General features: G+C 37.2%; 1 long non-coding RNA gene across 1 annotated transcript; it reads right to left on the reverse strand.

Moving 5' to 3' along the window:
- Positions 1 to 6269: 6269 nt before the first annotated feature.
- On the reverse strand, positions 6270 to 26306 carry LOC147763777 (uncharacterized). The gene is made up of 3 exons (XR_015332916.1): positions 26014 to 26306; positions 10206 to 10249; positions 6270 to 6471 (listed from the first exon to the last, which is right to left on the reverse strand). It is a non-coding gene; the product is annotated as an uncharacterized LOC147763777 (long non-coding RNA).
- Positions 26307 to 26743: the final 437 nt, after the last annotated feature.

Raw genomic sequence — 26743 nt, forward strand, 5'->3', positions numbered from 1 at the left:
TGATGCAGCGGTCTAAACCTGTGTCCAGCAGTGTTGCTAATATTTGGTAACGAGGCCTCCACTTAGGAATAGACCTAGTTAAGTTTACATGTGCACGCTCGAGTATGGATCGCGACAGAACTAATTTTCACAGTGATTTTAGTATGTTCTTTCTATCAGGGTTTATCTGCTTTTACCCTCGTATAACGTTTTACAACGTTTATAACTTACGTGAATATTGTTTTCCCCTTCAATTTTGTCTCTATGGGTTTTAAATCGTATTTATAGTTTTCTGAAGAAATGAAAAATATGCTCGTTTTACACAGTTCAACTTGAGGTGCACTAATAATTGAACACGTGTTGATATAAGAATGTGAGCCCCATTGGAATCCAACTGACCGGAATCTCGGGAAATGTCACGAGAGGACAGACAAATATTGGCACATAGGTCAATTAGTGACAGCATTCTGCACTCGAAGTGCAAATTTTGTCAAAGATCATATTGATAAAGGTGACAGTAAATTTGCCCTGTCAATAGACAGACATTTGACAATAATTGTTCTTATTTTGCCCCAAGAGGTGCGCTTTTACAGGGAAAGTTGTACGGGGAAGGTTGGGCATCTCAGCTGTATTTGCAGTCTCTCTAGAGTAGAATAACTGTTAAATAATCATTTATTTTGTACCATAGTATTGGTATAGAGGAAATAAAAGTCAATTTCCAAGGCAAGTCTAAGTTTACGTCTTCGCAGTGTCGCTTAGTTCCTCGTGAGTTTAGTTTGTCAGCCAAATGCACCTTTTTCACTTAAAAGAGTTTTTTTAATTATAATTTTTCAACACATATATTCCTCCTTCTATAAGCCATCTATTCGATGCTGTCTAACATCCAAACAACTGAGGCCAAAAGTCAATCTCTTTGAACGACCTTTAAACGTGCAATAGAAATCGCAGTAGAGTACACCGAATCAAAACACAAATTTAACCAGAAAAAAGATATCCTAAATGAAATATTTTCCGCCACTGAACTTCAATAATCTCGAATTAGTAATGAGTAATTTTCATAAAGCGGACTGTGAATCATTTGCTCGTGTATAGAAAGGCAGTGACAATATTAATATTGTAACTTCACACTGTGTAGGCTGTACATGCTCGCGGTATTTCAACATGTTTTCATACAACCACATGCAAAAAGACTGTCTATTATTGTAACGCAATATTGTATAAAACCAGAGAAATTATTTCATCTCTAATAAGATTACTGTGCGTATTGACTGATTATTGCCCATCGAACGCACATATTTGTTCAGTTATTCGCGTGGAGGTGAGGCTTTTAAAAAGCTAGAGCATTGGACTTGAAAAAATTTACAAATTTCAAATTTAAATTTGCCAATGTTTTCCCTCTTTCTAAATTTGTTCGGTAAGCCGGACTTGGTGGTGAGGAAAGTTCACAAACAGAATAAGCAGAATGATGCATCCTATATTCCTCCCCCCCCCGTCTCTCTTTCTCTCTCTCTCTCTTTCTCTCACACACACACACATACTCTCTCTCTCTCTCTCTCTCTCTCTCTCTCCTCAGACATAAACACACTTGATAGTTGATATAAAACCTGATCACTGGGCACACCTGGCACCGTGACGAGATAACAGACACCTCTGGTGATTTCTTGGAAAATTGAAGGAAGGTGTGATATTGCTTCAAAGTGCGCGAGGAACATTGTGAATTGATTAGAATTATTTCAGACGACTAATGGGAAATGAAACGAAATTATGTTCTCTGGTTCTTGTTGTTCTCCGATTCATTTCTTTGACTTAATTTTGATTTCCCATAAAAAAAAAGATATTATCATATTCAGTCAATAGCGCGTCGACTAAATCAGCGATGATATAACCAAGGCAAATTAAATTTTTTTTTCATCATTATGTAGACGCTTCTTGAACTTCCTGAAAACCACGTGAGAGAGAGAGAGAGAGCAGTATTATCTCTCATTTTCGCTTTGTGTTATTTGTAAATTGAATACTTGTCATTTAGCAGTGACAGTTTGTAAGAAGCAGAGAGCAGGATATGACAGGTAAGTTTCCGGGAAAAAATACCAGTATGGACATTTTGTACATAAAAGAGCAGCACTTTTTTTAAGGTGGTTAGAAGACAGGCACGAAATACGGATAGGGGTTTAATTGTTAGCGCTCGTTAAGCGATTAAAGCGACAATTCATGACTTTGCAGAATGAAAACGTTACAAAATAAATTAATATTCGGATAAAAGTACTGAGGCTATCAACCACTTTTCCTTGTACTTCAAAACTACCTGTTTATCAGCAAACGATTTACATCAATACGCATTAAGATGATTATGCCTTACTTGACTCAAGACTACCAAACGACTTCATAGCTAGTCATTTTATTTTCAAAAAAAAAAAAAAAAAAAAAAAAAAGCTAATAACTGCTATGTAAAACATTATGCTAAAACTGAGAATGTTTACTACAATTTAACTTCGATGACAATGTCTTTAACTTCAAATGTTTTGGCATAAAAATGAACATAATTCATATCAAGGCATCGTAGAAAAGATTAACAGCGTCTCCAATTTAACACATTGAAGAGGTCTTGGCCGCGTCTGAAGGAGTTTAGAGTGAGCAGTAAATCTCTGCATTGGATAATAAGATCAAGGCTCGGTAACAATTGCCTTTACTTTGCAATAATTTGTAAATTGTTTAGAAAACACTCCCGCCGACGTGTAGCCAACGCGTCCCATTGGAAGTCATCAACACCTTCCTATAATATATATTTTAATGAGCAGCTTGATGGAGTGTCTCTACGACCGGTGAGCTTGTTTAGCGCAAGAGAGACCGTTCACGCTTTTCAGGCTGATTGCCTCGTTACAAAATACATCTGAAAAGAACCATTTTTCACAGCTTGGCGTATCCCGGCTAGTTATTCTTCTTCACCCGCCCCTTGACTCAAATGTTTTTGTAGCAGGAAAGCGATCCAAGGGCTCTACCTCGTGTAGAATGACCGAGTTCACAATGGCCGCCAGACAGCGCGGAGACGTCTCCCCATGAGCCACATCACCGCGACAATGCCATTTGTCCCTATCCCTTTCACTGTGTGAAACCAACACAACCGCGCTGAATACGCTAAATGGTATTTAGAGGCAAAGTGGACGGGATTAGTGGATTTTACAGGTAGTGAAGTGCTGATTATCCCAACAGGACGACAAAAGTGAGGCGTAGGATCACCCCCAGATAATCTGTACGTGTCAGAGCTATCATAGTCGTAGGCACAGCCAGAGCCCCATAATACATTCAGCAATTACTCCGTGTGTATTGTGCCCGTGCTCTGGGCCACGAAAAAAATTGTCAATCTGTTGATGGTGTTTGAATAGGTAACCATCCAGTCCATACCCCGGCAATGGGGATCTAATTTCCACACTGTAAGCGACTGAATCGGTCAATAGCAGTTGATAGGACAGTGACAGGTCCCCCACATGCGAGCTACCTTCCCATACTAAAGCGCCATGATAACAATAGCCGTAGATTAGCTCAACTTAGAATACCACATCTAATCGTGTTCTGTAAGACGAACCTATTGTCACCCATTGTCGGTGTTCATCAGCAGGCCCCATCTCCCCTCCTCTTAATTGAAAATACATTATCAGGCGTTTTTCAGTCTTATCACCGGATTTGCGGCCGGTGAAACCCATCCCTTGGGCCAACACGTCTTTTTACCACGCACCTGTTACAGCCCCTACCGCTGATATGTCCAGATTTCACGGGGAGCCAAATCGAATTCTGCTTTCTTTCTATTTTTTGTTTGTCGAAAGCCACTCGCAGGGATCACCAATCCGTTTGTTTTAATGAGTGCTTGGCGTTTTTTCTTATTAATTTGATATTATCATTTAATAAACTTACCACAGGTCTAAATTTAAAAAAATGCACCAACTTTTTAATCTGCGATATGTATGAAATTTAAATCCAAATAGATTAATTAATAACCGGCTTTACTTACAGCTTGAATACATCAAACAATCTTATGGCATCTAACCACCTGCATTTATTTATTTATTTATTTATTTATTTATTTATTTATTTATTTATTTATTTGCTCATCTTTGTTTACTTGATTTTTTTCTATTTATTCACTTGTTTATACATTACTTATTCATATACTTATTTATCAGATCATTTGTTGAGCGTGTTGTTTGATTTCACTCGTAGTGTATAAGTTAATTGTGTAGTACCTGTGTATGTTTCTCACAGAAATTCTAATCAAAATTAGTGTAATTAACTCTCGACTAATGAGGTTCGCTTGAACGCCACCAAAAGAACAACAACAAGCCCAGATTGAAAACAAAACGAATAGATGGAAATTGACTATCAGGCTATTATCGCATTTCATTAAGTACCTGCAGTCCACGGCATCCAGCCCATGGGGTGTTGGTTTATATGCGAATATTCGGTGGTTTTTCACGCCGTCACGGGGAGGCGTTGTTTGAAGGTAACATTTCTCACAGGGCTTACATCTACCTACGTAACTCGATAGCGTGACGGTGAAGACGCCAAGTGGGTTACCGTGTTTACCCGTGCTTTTGAAAGACCGACACTTTAGCTAATTGCTAGTTTATTTGTTTTACACAACGTAATGCAAGGAACCAAATAGTTTAATGTGAAATACAATCTCATTACAATTGTCTGAGGTGCAAACTTGTTTTTAAAACGCTTGACTCGTGATCCAAATGAACTTGTTAAATATACGCCTTTTCCGATTGGATTTTTCAGTTATCAAACGTTTCTATCTCTTAGTTATATTTATACTATCAAATATAAAATACAAAAAAATCCAATCTTTTGTAAATCAATCCCATCATAATTAGCACGTTTGTGGGCTATATGACCAAGTTCATCCGAGGATATGAAATGATTTATCTAGTCTCGTTGATGAATTCAAACTGTCACCTCACCATAACATACACAACTATGCAACTAAACTGATTAACAAAGTAATTACCTAAAAGGTAGTACACAGATCATCATGAAAAGTGCTATATTTGGTTAATTATTTTCGCCTTTTCGTGTAACTGTAGAATAGAGGAGACTGTCGTGTCATTGTCAGAGGCGAAGAATGATAATTATGAACATTTTGTACGAGGATCATCAAGAACCGAGACAACATTAATGAACATTCTATTCATACCATATCAACGCAGCGTTTGTCCACCAAATTATGATGATCCCCCTACGTAAGTGCTCTTAAGGGCCTTATCCAGTTTTTACTTATCTGCTTTGGACCAGATTCTCGTTGACTTATAATTAAAAAATAACAATGTATTTGTCTCTCATATAATAACTGCTGTCACCACATCATTATTGCTAGTAAACTGAACAGTATTATCAACCGCTTCTTTTAAATAAATGTAGTAAATATCTAAACTTTTATGTAAAATAAAGTGCCTGTATATGTAATTGAAACATACATTTGATGCTCAATAAATCTGATGCAACGATTATTATGGTGGCTTTTTATCTGTTTATGGTTTTAAAGATTTATTGAACTTCGTGTGGATTTTCATCATTCTCAGGTTGGCAGCCAGAGGTCACCAGACTCCTGGGTAAACTCAGTACGGTGGCACAGTGTAACCCCCCTCTCCCCCCCCCCCCCCTTTACTGTACCCCCCTATATGTAATCAATATAAATACGATAACTGGATATGGACGTAAAATATAATTGCTGATGTGAGGCGTTATTAATAATGATAATTTATTGAGCAATAATTGTATTTTTTTCACGCTCTTGAGTACAATAGTGCGGTTTAGTTATTTACCAATCGTAGTACAAATGTTTTTTTTTTTTTTTTTTTTTTTGTTTATCACTCCAAGTTTATTATCAATTTCACCATGTCATGACTATTTGGTTAGTTTTTTTGTCAGTGTTTTTTTTTTTTTTTTTTTTTTCTAATTTAATGGGTTCTGCGTTTTGACATATCTAAATGTAAATACTTTAGTTTTCATAAGAATTTTTGCCTTTTGTCTTTAAGAATGCAAGGCCAGTGTTTATTGGCATGAATATTGTTCAGTTTTTTATTTTTCCTTTAAATAGATCAAATGACGACATTCGGTAGGTCTAAATGTCCTGAAATAAAGATAACAATAAACACAAAAGTAAACAATGGGGAAACGGAGTTATTTACTGAACAACAATAAAATAACACATTTTTATTATTTTATGATGTTGTCCCTGACAGAACAATGTCCCCTCTTTCCCTTTTTCTTCTCCCCCCCCCTCTTGGTGTGTGTGTGTGTGTGTGTGTGTGCGTGCGTGCGTGCGTGCTAGGTCCCGTCTATTACTCTCTTCCACCTTTTTTCTCCAACGCGAGAAATGTGCTATGAATTAACCAGATACATACCTCAGAATATCTAGTGAACAATCAATCTGTGCCACTGGTAGAGGGTACAAGTTTGGTGGGGCCAAGTTTCATGCCATATTATATGAATTCCTTACTGTAAATAAATTATTAATCCAATTTTTCTTCATACATTCACATCTTAGAATTACTGTTATTAAAAACAATATGCATAATACAAAGGGTGAAAATAATTTTTTCAGCTTCTAGAACCATTGCTAAATACAGACATTTGTACAAAAAATAAGACAATTATTATTCAGAAAACAACTGATTAATGTATATATGTCAATCAGATAAAAGAAGTCATGAATGTCAAACCACATAAATACAAGAATTGTATAATTTTTGTTTCCATGTAACGAGATAGTTTCCTTTATGAGATTCGTGATGTTCAAACCAAGCATTGGAATATATTTTCTAAATATTTTGTCACGTTTTCAAAGTGTACATACCTTATCATATTAGATAAATATTTTCTTGTAACCAAAAATAGTGTGTCTGATCAGTTAACATGTAGGTAGATGATTTTAGAGTAGGTAGTTGAAATACCATCCTATAGAAATGCAAGTCATATTAGAAAGACAATGGAGGCCTTTATACACAGGGCTGTAGCTAGCAATTTCAAAAGGGGGTTTCTTTTTCTGAAAAAGTGGACCTTTTCCCATGCAAACCTAGTGTACCTAGATCAAATTATACCCAGAGTGAACCTTTTCTCAGCAATAGGGGCGATTCTTTCGAACCCCCTGAACCCCCCTGGCTACGGGCCTGAATACATGTATTTATTTATCATAAACTAACATAAACTATTCAAATGATAATTTAAAAATCTTTATCAATTAAACCGAAAAATTCTAAATCGGCGTTTGTAGAATGTAACATATTCAATATCAGAACTCTGGCAATATTTTGGTACCGCAAAGTATGTGAAAACTTACTGGCCGCGGCCATTACCGTCTTCAGCCGGTACAGTGGATCTGGTGTCTTTAAGGCTGAAAGCACCCGGCGGATCGCTTCAAATCACACGGAACATGATAGGAGCAAAACGCTAAAATTGAGTAGATTCTATAGAAATTAAATTAATTTAGAAGTGAATAAAATGGATCAAATGTGCTTCACACTTAGCGCGCAGTTCTTCTTATTAATTTGGGAGGGGCGAAATTATAGTGTTTATAAAACGAAAGTGTTTTCGTGACGAATCAGCCCTGACAGGAAATTCGACCTTTAGCGTACAAATCGCGGTAATGACAACTATTATGAGGTGCTTTGCTTTTATCATTGTTTTTTCCTCCTATCAAAAGCCTATTACCAAAGTCATAAAGTTTTAAGAGATCTATCATTATGTCACGTCTCATAGAGATCAAGCCCTGCAACTCGACGACAGCTCTATGATTAATTTTGTCGCTGAAATCTGTAGCTTGATCAAATATCTAAACGGCTCAGCTATCTTCGTGAACGCGTTAACAGTGATGAGCGTCACAAACAAGAAAGGAATAAATGGGCGGACTCGCGAGCAGACATTGAGGGCCCCGAAGAGAGGCGCGTGTATCAGACATTGGGCTCTCTTCATCAGTTGCACAAAAATGACAGACGGTGGAAGAATGACCATGAATATTCGCACGTCGTCGTGTTACAGTTCCCTTGGTAATTGATTCACATCACTCTAACCCTGACACCATCGAATCCAAGTCACGGTGGGAAAAACTCCTCGCATCTTAATACAGATCTAAGCTCGGCATTGTGCGCTCTCAGTGTCGGCTGTCAATCGTTCGGGTTTCAATTAATCTTCCGAGTATTTCGCTACATTACCGACTCCATTTTCCGGTGTTTTGTAACATATCGGGTCTCGACGATCTAGCGACATCATTTGAGAACCGAAGAGAAAAAAAAAGCACAATGCTTGCGGATCTGAAGTCTCTATTTTGAAACACAACAGCCAATGTGAAGATCGTCAGTTTTTCAGCACTGATCACGGTCTCTGCGACGCCATTCACCTTCGCTTCACTGCCTTCCATCAACAAATAACATAACATTTATTTCTTGCGTCGTATTATTCTTTAATAGGTAAGATACCTTAAGGTGAAACTTGAATGCCGTGTATTTCCCCTTCGCGACAATACTGCGCCTAACATCAACATAATACAAAGTAAAATATATCATTGAAGAAGCATTGTGCGTTTTGGCTTGATGATGTTGTTAATATGACCTACCGATTATAAAAAACACCCCCTCAATGAGTATGGAACGAGAGAAATGACTAAAAGCGCAGACTGCCCCCGTTCACGAGTATTTTCTTTCAAAATATTGCGGAACAGACGACACTTTGTCCTAAGGCGCGAGCGTCCACACCCGAGTCGCAGCAGGAGCAAGCGAGCCGACACCTTTCCCTTGCTTAGAAATAAAGCACAAAAACACATTAAATGTAATGTGAAGAATAAAAAAACTCATTAATTTCTCTTTCCAGCCCACCTTCTTCCTTTATTCCTGGTGCAGACATTTTTGATGCTACATGATATGACGCATTCCTGACTACGTAGAACAGAACACACGACTGTTAGTTCTGTTTATGTTCAAAGTTGTTTTTGTCCAAACTTTCTTCGTTAGATTTTCTGTTGAAAGGAAGACGTATTTTTTCATTAATTGCTGTTTTGATCAAACAATGTACAAAGCATACGTGATTGATACATAATGGCTAAAACATACAAACCACAAATGTAATACTTTTCTAAACCATTCTATTTTTTTGATTTACAGAACGAACATAACGAAAATGTCATTTTGATTAACATTTTATTTATGTTTCTTATATGTTTGATTTTTTGTTGTTACCGATATTTTTTTCTTTTTGTCTTATTTATTCAGCGCTACTTTTTGAAATTTATTACAGTAGGCTGTAGTAAACAACTTGTATTTTCAGAACAACAAGGTACCCCAATAACCGATATTGGGGTAATAATAAGTTGGACAGTGTCGTCATCATTCTGTATTTTACAGTCGTTTCATTGTGAGACATCTCAGCCTGTTATCAAAACGCATTTTGTTCTGTAGGTAGCCTTATCATATATTATATACATAAATAATTCTCAAATAAAGGAAAAATTGTCCTTATGCATATTTTGTGAAAAAATGACAAATACTAATAACAAGGCTTCCAGTGGTTCTAAAACAAATGATCTGACATTTAGTTTGCAAATGTTTAAAAAACAAATAAAAATTGCACACAAGAGTTGGTATTTTAGACATCAGCGGGAACTTACGACAAGAAAAAAAAATCATAAATTGTCTTATATTTATGCATCATTTCTGTGAGCAGATGTGAGAGAACCCCCCTATGGTGAACACAGATTTTTCTTTGTGCTATCTGACAAGCTGGGAATTAGTTCGACTTCCCATGAACGCGGAGAACCAAACTAGCTTTTCTCAAACACGGCTATCTGCACAGGTTGGGCTATTCATGACCTGACATGCTTAAATAGAATGTCGACATTAAATTCTTATATTGATTTCATGTCAGTCGTAAATCTCATGCTTTTTTTTAAAGATTAATGCACGAACATGTTAGATATTAACGCAGCTTCGTATCTGCCCCAATTAAAATTCCATATCGACAATCTTTGACAGAATACACTTTAACAAATGGTTGAAATTTCGTTTGTGCACTGTAAATATTCAAATTTTAAAACAATTATTTGTTAAAAATTCATTAAAGGTATCTTATCATATTAGAAAATGGCAGACCCTCTGTAATTTCGTGAATGCAAAAATGTTTATTTCTATTTTCATTAGCAATACTTGAAAGGTTGCCATTTATAACTATAGTGGCATACTCACCTAAACCGACTTCCCTTTCTCAGTCCAATCCTTTTGTAGACCCGCTTTTGGTTTTGAATATACGGCAGCAAGAGAAAAAATACATATCAGCAAAAATAACGCTAGCAGATAAATATCTTACTTAGAATATGTTCTTTTAAGAAGAAGAGTAGGCCTATGTTTAGCAAAAGTCTAAGAATATTATGTATCAAATTGATTGAGAGCTAATAGGAAATGATGACCGATATTTCGATTTTTATTGAAAAAAAAAAAAACATTTCGAATGTCCCCGTCTGAGGCCTCATTAGTTCACTGATTCCAAGTTGCTTCTGTTGTGAATTTATTCACGCCTTCACGACTGAGGAAGAAGGAGATTTCAACGAGATAACACGACTACTTTAATGGAGACACCTTGTTGCATGTCAGGGTGGTGTAAATGCAACAATACACTGATTACATAGAATATGTTACTATTTGTTAAATGATACGAACAGGACGGAATTACGAGCTCGTGCATCATTACGTCCAAAGTTACAATTAATAAGCTTTTAGCTCGTATTTCCATATGATAACTACGCCCCTTAGCATGTCTAGTTAGAACCCGATAAAACATCTGATTGATTTTGAAGAGACTTTGGTAGTTTATCCCCAATTTTCGTGCGAGAGAGGAAGGCAGCATGCATTTGCCGATCAATTTTAAGTAATTAGGCGGCACGTTAATCCGCGCAGTTCACCTTCTGAGCAGGAACCAGGGAGTTTGATGGGATTGAAAACGTTTTTAACACCACACACTTTATAAGTTTCTAATAATTCAGTGCCACCATTTTATATCTATGAAAAGAAACACTCAAACAGAATTTGGTAATATATTATTTTTTTTTCGGTAAACATCTTTTTAAAATGGGCTTTCCTCTCTCTCTCTCTCTCTCTCTCTCTCTCTCTCTCTCTCTCTCACACACACACACACGCGCGCGCGCGCGCACGCACACACACACACACACACACATACCTTTTGCCTTTATTTTTCTCTATCGTGAATTATCTGACTTCTGGATTTGTATTAACCGGGCAACCTTTTCCAGTTCATATCATTGTATTTAATTGACGATCTTTCTAAAAGCTCTTCCAAAGCTAAACGATTTTGCAATAAACTGGGCTTTGAAATAACAAGCGGTCCAGATTTTATTGTAATTGCTGTATTCGGTTATGATAGCTTTTGCAACATATTGAAATTATTCTAAAACGGCACGTTGCATCAATGCCCATAACACTAATGAGTATTTAAAGAAAGTACCCAGTAATGCGCTACTGAGAGGAAACTCTTATACATATAATTACATTGAACGATAATTAAATTGCCGTACTTGTGCTCGACAAGTGTAAGCCCCACAAAATCAAGACAAACTATGTTACTTTGTTCGGGAATACTTATTAGAAGGAATAAAGGAGAGGATCAGCGTATATTTCCGGTCTACTTAAGGTAGATTTAGGGTAGTGGTCACGAAGAGCGATCTTTATAAAGTTGACCCCTGCACGCTTGTGTCATTTAGTTGGCTTTGTCCAAACGGTTGTTGTTTGACTAATAAGGATAACAATAGATCGGCTGTCCATTTGTTGTAGTATAACCCAAAAACAGCGGGGCCGACATGACGTTAATCCAACAATTAACCTTAGGAACGCATACCTTTGGTTTGGGGGAACACTGCCTCGACACAGGCGATCCGGAAGATCTCTGTACATATTCCTGCCATTGGCAGATTAATAAAAGTAATTTTGATGTTACGCTACCTCTTTCTCACAATCCCGCCCCACCAGTATATACACGTATACTGAATTTCCTTTGTGAGTAATGGTTTCCCACGATTTGCTGTTTAAACGCCAAATGCTTGTGATAACGAATTTTGAACTGAGGTGGGGTTATCCGACCGCACGCCCTCCAGAACGCGCGTTCTTCTGCTTTAATTTTGTATTTGGACTTTGTTTTAAACTCTTGTTGTCAGTGTCTCTAAGCCAGCGCGTGTCGGTTTGATGTCTCTTTGTTTGCTTTCGTGGTAATAAATCCAATCTATTTGCATTTAAAGATCATATTTGATAGGTATTGATTTTATTAGCATCCTATACTGATCAGATTAAAGACACTAGAATTACGCACAAACGCAAGTTTGAGATTACTGCCTCAATTTGCGTGCACACAGGATTATTAGATCATTCACTTTCATTCAATCGCACGTGTCATAAAAATTTGATAAATAAAATTACTGCCATAGCGAATGTGAGATGATTGAGGGTCTTTCTAAATTTACCATAGTTGTGCTTTAATAACAGCGGTAAAATAGGTTAAGGAATGTTACGCAAATGGAGCTGAATTCATTGCTTTTTAAAGTAAGATATTGTTTTCATAATGATTTGCAAGGGGTCTTATCCATTTACTTATAGCTTTTTATAAAACGTATGTCGTATAGCAAATTTTCCCCTTCTTAAGTAGAACCTATAAATGTAAAAACCTTCTTGTACTCAATTAACTATTGTTTAATGACAATTACTATACGCCTATGTAATATACGTTTCAACACGAGTTGGCCTAGGGTGGTAGGTACCTTAGACACGTTATCATAAAAATACATGTTTATGTATCACAACTGATAACGAGGCTTCAGCTTGGAGATGATTGCATAGATGACGGCGCCTTGTCTCTCACTGCTGCAGTATTACGTAGGTGGTAATAATAACCCAGCACACTTCTATACCGTTTTTCAAAACAAAAGGATAACAAACGGTGTCCAAGCTAGCGTGGTTCGTGTTTGGCGCGTCCTAAATGTCCCCTTACGCAACATTAACGGGAAATTGACAAACAACGAAGCGTAAGTAAGAGGATTAATTTTCTAGTTATCTGTTACTATCTCAGTCCAAATAAAGCCGAACCTAGGCAGGTGACACAAATTTGTACAGTTGTCGACTGTCGGGTGTGTCAACGCTATTACGCACTGCGACAAGACTCATTTACTGCTGGCTCAATTGTCAATATTGAACATGCCTATGATCCTCTCTACGATCACACAGATCATATTGGAAGGTGAGGCGACATTATGTAATACGCCTACAACGCACTGAGGTAAAACATGGGGATTTAGTATTAGCTGCCACGGATACGATGAGACAGTAAAGGAGCGTGGGTGTATGCTCGTACAGAGGTGTGGAATTCTCCGTTTTATCCAAGAATATTTATTAAATCGCAGCACCGCAAGTTATACATGTAGTGGAATGCACAAACACACACACACACACACACACACACGGAAAAGTGAGTGGAATTCCAAATATCTTTAACACAATTTGAAGGCCACGCATTATTTCAATATATTTCATTTTTTTGTTTGTTTGTTTGTTTGTTTTTTGGATTCGTCACAATCAAATTAGGGTGGGAACAATATTGAAAACAAATAACTGTAAGGCTTGCTAAAATGGTACATTTTCAGAACTTTGTATTCGACAAAATTACACACAGAGAGTTGACAAAAGATTGACCATGGTTATACTTGCCTGAAATAGTGCCACTTTTTTGGTGGGACCAATTTTTCTGGAATGGGTGTTGATTACTTATATACATGTATATTCTGTATATTTTTCTTATGATATTAAATGGCTTTTTTGTATCAATGGTGAACTAGAATGTCTATCAAATTAAAAGAAAAGTTAATGAAATTTTCATAATGGTCAAGATTAAATTGTTTATTTCCAGATATAAATTTAAACATGTCTTTCTTAGTGGAACTCCACGTGGCTGCTACCTGTTTCTCCCCGTTGAGCGTTCCATTATGGCTACCTGCTCTTATTAAGCCTTGTTACCGCCACGGTATGCCTGCAGGCGGAAAGAGCGCTCGGTTTATTTTCTTTTTCACGTACAGCAGAAGGTGTCAGCCTTCGCGGCGCCTACATATCGCATAATGCTACAAATACACAAACACACAAACACGGGTAATGATAGGGAGGGGTACTTCCGTGTTTCACCGCCAGAGGGCGATACTGTTTTCTACCACTCTACATGGAACAAAATACGCTGGGAAAATGACTACCACATCTTACGTCTGTTTCTGTAGTGGCCATTTATAATATAACCAACCTTTTTTTCTATTGTTAAAAAGTGAAATAGAGTTTAAACCATACACGAGAAAAAAACCCTGTTATTGTAAGCGTTTCCTTTACGGTATCTGAAAGCGTCGCTCCGTGCTTTCTATTTAGCCCCAATCTTATACAATACTACAATCAGCAGTTTTTGAAGTATGTATTTAATAGTTCATTGAAAGTGTCACTTGATCAACAGCTTAGGCCAAGTAAGCCTCGTTCACCCACCTCTGTCTTGGCAAAGAATTGAACGACACGGAAATGGTTTTAAGTCTATCAATTCCGACTTGAAATCATTCTTTTATCGGGCCAGATCACTTGAGTTTGAATTACTTGTTTTACCATTTAAGTGACTTTTCAATTGTCTCTCTAACAGCAGCCTTTCTGCACAGGGAATCGGGTCGCCTTTTGAGTTTTTTACACAAGACTTGTTGTATTGAAAAGTGCCTACAAAATTCGTGAAACGCAATCACTTGTTGATTTCAAACCAAGTCAATTTCATTTAATTGTTCAATGCACTGTGAAATTTTACCCTAAAAGCCCGTCGGTATGAATAGCAGATAAATTTCAAGTAATAATGTATTAATATCATTCTGGCCGATGGCGGGAATAAGGAATTTTCTGCAACTTGAGTTTTAACAGAAGGCGACTTCTAAACTTTGTAAGCGATCCTCTCCATAGGATACAGACTCCAGATTATTTCAACGTTTCACGACAACTTCTCAACCACACCAAGTTATTCTAAAGGATTACGATGGTATGCTTACAAACGCTGCGCTTTTCTTTTGCGGTTGTTATCCGTGGAAAAATTGCCGATGGGTACGCAAGGTTTAAAATGATATCATGAACATATGTGTGCTTTCTTCTCCCTGCTTTTACCACTTAAACAGGTTTGGCTTTAACAATAGTTATGCGGTTGTCAACTGTGGAGGTATCTGTCACGTATGTGTGACATTGTACGAATGTCCCCAAATCAAAACTGTTTGTGATTTGTTTGAGATTATGATTAAGGACGAATAGTATTCTCTTCGTAAACTATTTATTGTGAGGACAGGTTGATCTCACTGGGGGCGTGGGGTGCACACACAGCCAGGTCTCTATCCCCCCTCCATACCCTACCCTCTACCAGGGCGAGTGATAGATTTTTTACAGATATTCACAGATATGTCTCTAGCTAGATAGATAGTCATTTACAGCTGAACTGGGTTAAGTTGAAAATGACCATCTATCTATCTAGAGACATATCCGTGAATATCTGTCAAAAAATCTATCACTCACCCTGGTAGAGGGTACCACACCCCCACACACGGAGGCTCCCGTCCTAATTTGCTTTCTATCCATCTTTCTCGCTCTTTCCGTACGTCTCTCATGCACTCATAACTAGCACAACTGCACTCTAGCGTTGGAGCGTGCATGCGCACACAAACTTAACTCTACCAAAAAAAAAAAAAAAAAAAAAAGAAGTAGAACAGCAACAGAGGGTTGTGGCCACGAGATCCACCATGTCAGCCCCAGAAATGCCGTACCGTGGCACGTTCTCTGTTCCTGCTAGGAGAATTACGCACCCAAAAAGGTCAAGCGTTGGCATTTTCCACCCATTACCGCTCATTTTTTTTACCACCGATGTGCTGTATCAATTTTTACTTAGAGGGGATTATAGGGGAATCAGCGGGCCCGATATTCCGCTGACTCTTACTTAATTAATGCCAGTAAAGAGGATTTAGGATCGGCTGGGAAGGCAGACCACCGTCGCGGTGACAGTTAAATCTAAAACCTTGCTACGTTTTTTTTTTAGCCTGCCGTAAGTCGGGTCGGTCGGTGTGAATTTCCAGTCAGCTCTATTTTTTCCCATACCGTACTGATACCCGCCATTTAATGTAGAATGATATTATGAGTGCATATGGGGAGTAAGATGAATATTCAGTTTGCAATTGTGATCGAAAAATGCGATCGTTTTCTTTCTTTTTCCCTCTTTCATATAAAACATGATGCACATTGATAAACAGATATTGAACAAAATACACGTTCGATGAAAACCCTTCTTTTGACGCGTGGGCAGAGTTTCAGATTACGACTTTAAATCAATTTCCTTTAAGAGCTAGCTTAAGCCGAGATCAGGGAAATATTAGTTTATCTTTTTCATTATTTCTGACAACGATTCGCGTCTTTTCTCGGTGTCCTTAATGGGGTTCTAATCATTTCTATAATGTCAAGGTTAACAGACGGAAAAAAGCTTTCTGTTGTTCTCACAAGAGAAAAAACGCTTAAAATGACATTGAAAGCTGCTGGGAAGGAGTTCTTTGTTTTAGTTATCACTTGTGCGACACGTGGCCGTAGTCAGTACGTCTGTATGGTACGTGTAAATTAGTGAATTATTAGGCATTGTTTAAATATCTTTTTAAATATAAACATGCCAATTATTTAAGCGACATCAATTGGATTGCACGCAAGGATGGTCGTCATATTTCTTCTCAGCCATTCCTTACCCGAAAACTACAGCTAATTTAATATTTTAATTTTCTTCTCTCATCTTTTGATCGAATTTGCATCGATCTAACGGACAGATATTTGTTAAGCTTTCGTTAATAGTGAAAGAACAAAAAATAGTTAAAAATTCCCAAAGAATCGTCTTGAATGATGAGATACATTTCTTAATTTTTTTTAAAGTAAAATAATTCTAAATGAAATGTTTATGGATCATTTTTGATCTAATTTATTCGGCATGCATTATACTTGGAATTCTACAACAAATTGATCGAATAATTATCGATCTTTCATTAATATGAGATAATGGTATATTTTTTAGATATGGAATATTTGACTGATATGTACATTGAAAGATAATGCATTGCGTTTATTACTATTGAATATCTCTTAGGAGAATCCATTGCTCTTTTATTCTAAACATTTGGTTTTGTAAATAGTTTCTGGGTCATGATACTGTCACCACCGCTCGAAATATTAGTTTTATTAAAACAAATACTTACAATGATATAATAGTAAAGCATTTTTATTTATTTTTTTCAAATCTGCAGTTGTTTTACACCAGCCGGTTTCACCATTCATGTCACTTGCTTTAAGATAAACGCGTCTTCTTTTTTTGTTATTTTTGGTATTTCTGGACATGTCTTACAAGAAAGACAAACTTCATCAAAAGTTACAGCAGTGGTAGTTATATACAATATCTTATATCTCACCATTGTTCACGTACTCTAGCCCACCAGTATCAGGCGCCGAAACCAAATTATTTCCGTCATGAATTTGATAGGGTATATATACTGAGAAAACCTGTCTAAATAGAGTTGATAAAATTTGAGATTATCATATATGCAAACAATAGGGTACTTCAGGTACTTCATCGTCGGGTCTTAACGAAACTGATTTTATTGGCTTTCTTTAGAGTTACGTAAGTGGCAACAACGAATTTGTGAAAGATATATTTGATCACTAGCTTCTGATACCTGACGAGTTGCGCAACCGTCGACCACGGGTAAGAAAATCTCAGCTTTAGGGATATTTTGAAAGATATTTTAATTATAAAGTCAATTTCTCTGTTACACAAATCTGTTTGTATTTGATTAACTTGCTGGATCAGAGCGACGAGGAATCATAATAATTTTATATTGAGTTGATTGAGACTTGATTAGCCAAACTGGACATGTGTGACGTAGTCAAATCTTTGACTACTTAAAGACCGGCCAAATGAATAGATGGCCAGTGACACTAAGCCTGTGTGCCTTAACGTATTTTGTTTGGGAAAAGATGTCCTCGGGTATTATCATATTCACGTAGGTCTTATAACTTCAGTGACAAAAACAAACCCCCAAAAGTCCTTTCGAGTCAACCTTAGTAGCCTCAACTGAGTGGTCCTGCTTATTGTTTTCCGTGTCCGCTTACAACTCCCAAAATATTGTTGTTTAATTCTCTGCCAATGAAATGAGACCACGATCACTATTACGCTTTTGTCAGGTATGGAGACGTGCGTCTGCGATCGGAGCGGAGATAATTAACAATTTGAGCAACGCGAAGGCAACACCCCAAAGAGTTTATATAAGACGCCAGTTTAGAGTCCTTTATTAAGATTAATTTAACTTTGATCTATGACACAGGTCGCGGCGAACACAAGGGAGGCGATTATTCTTCTCTATTGGTTGACAACTGGCGGTGATCGGGCATATTCTTGCCATTGAGGCTGATGTTTATGTACCGTATATTAGTTGTTGACATACTCGGGGGTTACAATACGTCTCAATGCGCGTCCGTCACCCCGGCCTTTTGCAGCGCGGTGAACCCTTTTAAAAGTGTCTATACAGAAGGTAGGGAAAGAAACCCACATATGACTCGTTCCATTTGATTTCGAATGTGTCAATTTCAACAAGTCGCCGCGGACAATACAGGCAAATGAATTGAGGGAGAATAGAACACGCTAATATCGTTACTTGGGTCTCCGACCTTTTATTTTCATAAGGTCCTGTTTCGCCGCCTAAAATCTGAAAAAGATGCGAAGACAGTAATTAAACCCAAGATCAAGTCCTCCGAGCAGCAGTGTGACACTCACAAATATTTGTCCCGCAAATTTTTGGCCCGGCTGCTTTCTCCGATCATGTAGCCTTACAAATACGTCCTATGTACTCAGAAAGGAACCCTCTTCTCATATTTGCACTACACTGCATTAAAAGACACTGTGTCAGCAAAAAACCCATGGAGTTAAGCGATGGACGCGCAATATCGGGCCTCATGTTATTTACTCGTGAGAGTAGAACCCTACGGTTAAAACGAAGGTTGAATAACATAGATTTTGATACCTAATAGCTGAGTCCTCTTAACACTGCTATTAACCGAATAATTGGAGAGAGGGGGCACAAATAGCGTCTAAACAACTTCGCCATAGTGTGCGCCCACGACCGACAAATTGTCCAAAGTGTTCTTGTCAAAATTGACAATTGTTGCGTATTCTAAACTCAGATTTCTAAATTGTCGCATTTTTAGGGACTTTCAACAAAAGAAAACCAATGGAATAACCCTGCCCGTCATGAATGCTTGTTGATCATGAACGAATGTCATTTCCATAGCCAAAAAGGTTTTAATTCGAACATGGGGGATGACATCTCTCTGCGCATTTAACTCCGAGATCCTAGATCATTTATCAACTAATACTGGATAAAAATACGCTTCTTAAATCCCGTACCTTTCCACCGACGCTCTGTTTAGTGACTCAGACTTCAATTTATCTGCTAATCCAGGCGAATAAGCTGTCCAAATGAACATGCCCCTTACCGGGGTGATTGCTAGACAAAATCCTTCACATTAATGGACTTCGGTGTTTTTTTATTAGCTTGGCATGGAAGTTAGGAATATCAGAACTGAATACATGTCTGATTAGTAGCGTACTATAACAGTGACAACAGATGGGAGTTTTACCGCTGTCAAAGGGTAAAATATAACAAATAACGTACACTGTTGTGAAAAGTTTTCAAATGAATGAATGAATGCATAGGAATATATTTTTGTTGACTTTTCCTTAATAAAAGAAAAAAAAAGAAAAATACAAACAAAAACAAAATTTATTACAAAACATCATGATTATGAGTATCATCATTATTAAGCTCTCTCTCTCTTCTTTCTCTCTCTCTCTCATTGTGCAGTCAACTTTTCCCATACACTCTTTCTGAAAAATAACCACCGTTTCTTGATGTCGCAGCGTAGCGTCATTGCCGCCAGCCAAGCTCACAGCTGTAAGCTACTGTTTTTCTGAGGTCCATTGATCCACGAATACTATAATCGGATTATGGAGACAAGAATATTATCTATATTATGGTCTCTTGCAATATTTATAATTTCCGAAATCCACACCGAATCTGGGGGTTACTTTCTCTCAGACTCAGGTGCACTGCAGATTAAACTGTCAGAAATACTTAAAGGGAACTTAACCGTGCTGTCTTGGCATGCGTATCTCAGAAAAAAAGAGAAATCTGCTTATCCAAGCTGAGATTATATTTACTCCTTTCATTGTTTGACTTTTATATGTAGCACTGATTAATACCCAAAATGATCTCTTTTGGAGACTAAAAAAATAAGCTCCTAACAAAATGATTAATAGTCCAATATCAAGTTGATGGTGAAACAAAATTATACATAGCTCTGTAAATCCATAAAGAATGTTTTTTAGTCTAAATTGCCATTAAAAACTTGCAGAAATAATCATCTTTACTTAATGTGGTAAAATTACTAGACACTACAGCAACTATCGTCATTCAACGCAAACCTAATAACTAACCCCACTTAACTGCAACACGGTCATTTCGGTTGGCCATCTTATATGAAACATACATTTGATTTCAACATTTTGAATAAAATATGCACATATTTTCTGCCTCCTTTCTCCCACCAAAATCAAATTTAAGAGCAATTATTTTGATAATAATAATAATTCACTTCTTAAAAAGACGCACTACACTAGCGTCTCAGGACTACCTACATAAAACCATTAAGCCAATAGAAATATCAATTACATTAGATATGTATTTCTCACTCTCTCTTTTCTCTCAAAATAGTTGAAAATAAATAAAAAGAATATATCAAGTAAAAGAAAAAAAAAAGAAAAGAAACCAAAGAAAAAAGGAAAGTAAAAAGAAAAAAAAGAAGCGGATTTTGGAGAGACCTGAGTTGCCACCCTGATGAGGGGTCAAGCCGACAGCGTTCCACTTTACCTGTTGTTTACTTAGCTCGAGTAGGTAGACGTTACTGTAAACCTCTCTCCCCCCAGCAGTTTATATATGTCACGTCTGTAATTACACCAGAACGTTGTATACTGGAAGAGCACGACTTATTGGATTGCATAACAAAACATTAGACCCTCCAAGAGTTAGATGATGGAAACTTTAAGTTCCAGTTTCACCTTAAAGTGATTGTCACGGTTTCTTCTGACTAATTTAAAAAGAGTTGTGCTTTTGCCTTTTTAAAATTCTATACACATTGTTATGCCCTTAAAAGAATATCATATTATGTTATTTTCTCAGTACGGTAAGTCACTTTTATTAACATATTATTGGATTTAAATTTTAAAAAGTAGATGTTTTAGTTTCAGGATGCCAGGGTTGTCAGACGTTTTAATTGCGTTAAACAAATAAATCAAATTAATTTCAAATAGGTTTAGATCCATAATCATTTAAAGCAATTTATCATTTTTGATTATAAATAATTCTTAAAAGTACAAATACATTTAAATAAATGGATCATACTTTATTCAAACTAAAGGTATTTATTTTTTCTCCCTCACCGACACCGCTGCGGGCGACCAATGATTCCTCCAGATAAGCTATGTCAAAAATAGAAAAAGCATACAATATTAGTAATATCTTGAAAAGCCTTAATTTCCACCAACATTGGAGTATTAGCGCAGTGCAAGCGGTGCGTATGTCGTTAAGCAGAAACAAAATATTATTCCTCGTCTTCTAAAGTCGCAGTCGACCCTTGAGCAGTTAGGAGAGAATGGCGGAGGCAGGAAAACACGTTCTATCAAAATTAATTGTTTCAATATAAGGCACTGCTTAATTGAAACGAATTGTCCGTAAGGGCGTAACACTTTAAGGTGTAATGTTTAATTGGACCGCTGAGTTCAATTTCAGCTACTATTATCCGTCGGTAAAATGTTAGGGTGGCCTTTATGCTACCAATTCATTTATACTCATGCCTATTTGACATGGTGCATTTGTGAGTTCGTTTAAGCTTGCAGAAGCAAATTAAACTCGGCTTTTACTTCATAACCTGCTCTATCCACATTGTGAAGGTGTGTGGATTGTCGCTTTCAGGGAGATGTGTATATTTCAGATTTCCTCCTATTCTGAACGGAGCGAAACAATCGTAACAATATCAACATTGTTGATAAACACGACATAGTCGACGATCGGTCGCAAAATGCTAAATTGTCGTTTTAGCTCTTTATATTTGGTCAGTATTTTATTAATTCCGCCACCAAATGGTCAAGACTGGACAATGGTCATCGGCCGCAGGTATTATTGGGGTATTTTTCGGGTCAGAGGACAAGGACAGAGTTAGACAAACAATACCTCAGGATTACTTCGCTTGACTCTAAACACGAGGTGTCAGCAAATACAGAGATTTTACTCCAAAATATAATGATACCCCAGAATTTCTTTTCCTCCCTAAAACTTCATGTTGGAGTAAGGATTAGTGACGTTATGAAGGAGTACTGGATGCGAATTGTAAAATAGAGATAAAGACGAAATAAATATTTTATTTATCAAAACAGCACCATTTTTGTCGACAAAGTAGAAAGAAAATAAATGACTTTTTTGAAAAACGTACCCTTAGTCAGATTACAGGAGTTTGGACGTGACAGGATAAATGATAGTTATTGTGGCGTTCTTTGAAAAGTCACGATATCTGACAAGTACTAGAGGCCAAAGCGTTTGGCCCACAGAAAGCTGCTATTTCTACCTTTGGCTGATTATCTAGAGGTAGGATCTTGCAAACGGGGAGGTTAAATTATCATTTCGTATCCAGTTGCACTGATTCCCGGTGCTTGTTACCAAGTAGTATTTCTAGCAGTGACCTACACAAGAATGGCGTGCCAGAGTGGATGTATCGCCAGAGTAGAAACAAAATTAATTAAAAATGACGGACTCGAAAGATCTAATAATTATCACGATGATCGCAAAAGAAATCGACTCAAGATTAAATAATAGATGGGCAAGTCGGGATTAATCTGCACTACAAGATGCATTATTTATGTCATACGAATCAAGGAAATCAGTTTGACGGCCCATCACGAAGAATTATACCTCGAATCTTCAAATTGGCCAAGTTTACCTCGGAATGTCGTGTAAATGACACAAGGTCACCTGGATACCGATGACATTCGAGGACGGACGAAGATGAACATCAGGCAAAATGATTTTCATAATGAAAAATATCTTACTACTTCAAGTTATGTTTAAGAGGAAGACAGAGGCATGTCTTTTTTTGTCTGTTCATCCTACTAATTTTGAAATCGTCATTATCATTATATCTAAATAAATCTATGTTTTGTTATTGTTACACACAGAGAGAGAGAGAGAGAGAGAGAGAGAGAGAGAGAGAGGTGGAAGAGAGAGAGAGAGAGAGAGGAAGAGAGAGAGAGAGAGAAAGAGAGAGAGAGAGAGAGAGAGTTTAATAAAGAATCATATACACATGTCAAGAATAAAGCTGATAAATAGATGATGTCAATATGAGAATGTCAGCATTATATCTCGTTATGTCAAAGGTAGCAGCACGGCTGGCAAATCTTATTAGCACGACAGTCTAACATAACACTAACTTTGAGGACAACTTAACTCTGGAATATGCTTTATGCTATCATCTATCGAGATACGACTTAACCTGCGCAGCCCCGAAATAAATCGCTGCTCGAAGAAGCGCGAAAAAATCTGAGTAATTTCCCACAATTTGGCCCCACATCGCGACATTACGACCGTCAAGGGGTTGTCACCGAATCCTCGGAAACGGTTCCATCGTGCGTGGCTGCATTTTCTCAAGCTGAGGGTTCGGATTTCGCTAAAATCAATTGAGGAAATTGCACCTCGACTAAAAATTAAGTAAAAGTGCATGTCTGGGTGATGTGATGGCGTGTTGGCTGGTAAAGTAACACTAGTCAAATATTGTAACGGCAATACTTTTCTATTTAACATACGACTTCAAGTTTTCTATTTCTCCGCTTCCAAACAGAAACTAGGAAAACGTTTCCTTACCAAGAAAATCACTCAGCATCCGGACTAATAAACAATTGGCAGATCAGAATTGAAGGAGTTACGTAAACACTTGAACGCAATCTAAATCCTCGCTAAGTGTTCATTAATTATTTTCTGATTTATTCACCGTGAAAATTTGCATAGATCTAAAAGATTTAAATCGAACATTTCATAATTTCCATTAATCTGCCTATAATCTGATATATTGAACAATAATAGCACGTCGTTTTTTTATGAAGGATTTAGCGTAGACGGCGGCCTAAAAGACGAGTGGAATGAACTCCAGATAAAGACGGCGGAAGGGAATATTTGACACCGAAAGCGATTGAATACATGTCAAAATTAAGTTGTCGATTTTGACACCGCGATGCACTCACAAACGGGAAGCCTTCCTTGAGTAAAATACACAAGCACAAGTTGAGATTTTTCTCCATCAGTGGGCTTTCTCGGCGGCAATTTCCCGCGATTAAGTTACCATCTTTCGATCGGCAGACGCAATTAACTTGTAAACTGTTCACAGGATTATCACCAACTGCTGTTTAATTGACGATTAATTAATGTACAAACATTCGTGCAGTGGATTAAGTTTCAAACTGCACTTAACCCTGTTAACAGTTATTTTGTAGAGAAAAAATAACACACGACTGGATCGAACTAGCCCCTGCCAAGATCTCAGAGGACTAACACGCGTGAATACTTCTGTGGCAAGCTTGCTTTTTCAGCCGTTGCACTGATGATTGAATCGTTAATCAAGAATTATTGTCAATTCATAGTAAATTAACACCAGTGATGATTACAGATATCCGGTTATTTAAAACAGAGGAGTAAAGAACACCCTTACTACCGAAGACAAATGTGAAAAAAAGTAAGAGTGAAAGACTAGGAATAACATAAACTGAATAGCAGCGTTTTCACACAGCAGATTGCCAAAAATCATTCGAAAGAACCGATCTTATGTAACTTGAATAAAAGGTACAACAAACAGCATATTGTATAAAGTAAGTTGGGTTTGATTTACTGAATCAACTCCTAGATAATGCTACTTCTCTAAGTACCTGCCGTTTAGTCTACTAATTGATCTACGGTAGGCAAGCAACAGGCTCAAGTGGTCCGCTGTTCCGTCTAACGCCAAACAATTAATGTTTATTTTCTGAGATCCATTCTTAAGGGGAACAATAAATATTCTATCAAGTGAAATTTCATCTTTAAATTAGTTGTTAATCTTTATTCATGTTCCATCGGAAAGGACTAAGAGAAAATCTATAAGGACAGAGCACTTACTTTGTGGCGGTGTATATCGATGAATTAAAAGATTAAGCTTTAAAGAGAAAGAAAAAACTGACGTTTCCTAAACTAAGCAAACATATTTATTGATTCTAGCTATCGGCTGTACTACAGGCTCTGTAAGACAGAGTATTTTTGTATTGAATTGAACGAACTGCACCGAAACGATTCCTTAAAAGTTGAGGAATAGTAAAAAAACTAATTGAATAAAAGAATAGGCCTACAACATCCTTTTTGAGTTATAGATAACTATATTTTTTACATAGGCTTGGTTTAAAATCTACGACAGCCTATCGAGGTATATTTAATTTCGACATTTATTTAACTTATACGTAAAATGATGTTTTTAAATTCTATTTCAGTAAGAAATCAATGACATTTCCAAAGTGAAAAACCATTGATTTTCACTGTGAACACAGTTAAACCCCTGTCACTTTCCTTTCTTGCCAACTGGAACAATATACAGCAACTTTTCACAACTTAACGTGAATAATATTAACCCCTCCTTATTTCTCCCACAAAAATCCTTCTTCAATAATAACACGACCAATCACACTTTCACATTTACATTTGTACAACCATAATAACACACCCAGACCTCCTCCATTCATCTCTCATGATCTTACATCAGATTTCATGCTCTATAAAGTTAATAAGATGGGAAGCGTTCCTACCCCCTCCAGTATACCACTGACCCAGGGGGGCTAAGTGGCTACTCTATCGTCCATGCGACACCCCTCCTGTCCTTGCCAGATGTCCCCTCTACTGTTTGTGCTGCGGCATATGGACATAACGTATTAGAGTACCTAGCGGTGCTAATAATCGAAATGCGAGCTTGGCAAATTCAATTTTTCTTGACGCTAATCGGCTCCTAACGGTCTATTAAACGCTGTCTTTAGTTTCTTTGAACAAGATCGAAGGCAACACAAATGCGACTTGGTTTCAATATTGAATTAAATGATAGTCATTGCAGACTGTCTTTGATATAATTTCTTTTAAACGAGGTTTTCTTTTCCCCAAGAGAATCTGAGACATGAGTAATCTTAGATTGAAATATAAATTTAATATCTTTTTCTATTAGCGTTAGGTCTGCATCAAGAGTGTGTAAATTAGAGCAAGGAAAGGGGGCTTGCAACGCTTCTGGTTTTATCCGAACCAAATTACGCTCTTTTGTCCGTGGAGAATGGAATTATCGTCACTATCTCCTTGAAGACACAAGATAAGTTCATTTTCAAACAGATATTGATCGAAGCATGGCGGCTAATTGAACGTAAAGAGTTACACTCGTTGTTCTCGGAGGCTTGGGCTTCAAGCAAAGCGGATCTGTTTTCCCCCTGATATCTTCACGTAAATAGACTCGATTCCCGTAATCAGGGATGGGCTGAATAAACTTGTTTTTCTAAA

Source organism: Lingula anatina, chromosome 2 (assembly GCF_051362555.1).
Source record: "Lingula anatina isolate TDL-2025a chromosome 2, LinAna3.0, whole genome shotgun sequence".
Taxonomy (NCBI): Eukaryota; Metazoa; Brachiopoda; class Lingulata; order Lingulida; family Lingulidae; genus Lingula; species Lingula anatina.